The sequence below is a fragment of the Hylobates moloch genome, unplaced genomic scaffold (assembly GCF_009828535.3).
Source record: "Hylobates moloch isolate HMO894 unplaced genomic scaffold, HMol_V3 SCAFFOLD_24, whole genome shotgun sequence".
NCBI classification, from domain to species: Eukaryota; Metazoa; Chordata; class Mammalia; order Primates; family Hylobatidae; genus Hylobates; species Hylobates moloch.
Genome location: NW_026652299.1, coordinates 8,933,177 through 8,933,501, shown reverse-complemented (window position 1 = coordinate 8,933,501; position 325 = coordinate 8,933,177).

Here is a 325-nt window from a genome sequence, read left to right as displayed (position 1 = left end):
TGGGTATGAGCCTTCAGACAAGGGGGGACAAGGTGGTGCCGGAAAACTCAGAAACACAAGCAGCCGCGGAGCACCAGGTGGGTGTCACAGCTTCTGCTTGAGGAGTCCCGAGGTCTGAGACAACAGGGAATGCCACAACTCTCTTACTCCTTCCCGCCATTTGCAGCTCGGCGAGTGGGGACATATTATAGCTCGTTCATTCCTGCCGCCTGTGGCTTAGTGAACAGTGGTGTGTTACAGCTCTGGCTCAGAGAGTCCCAAGGTCTGGGCCCCCAGGAGGGTCACAGCTCCTGTCATCTTCACCCACTTCAGCTTGGTGAGCTGG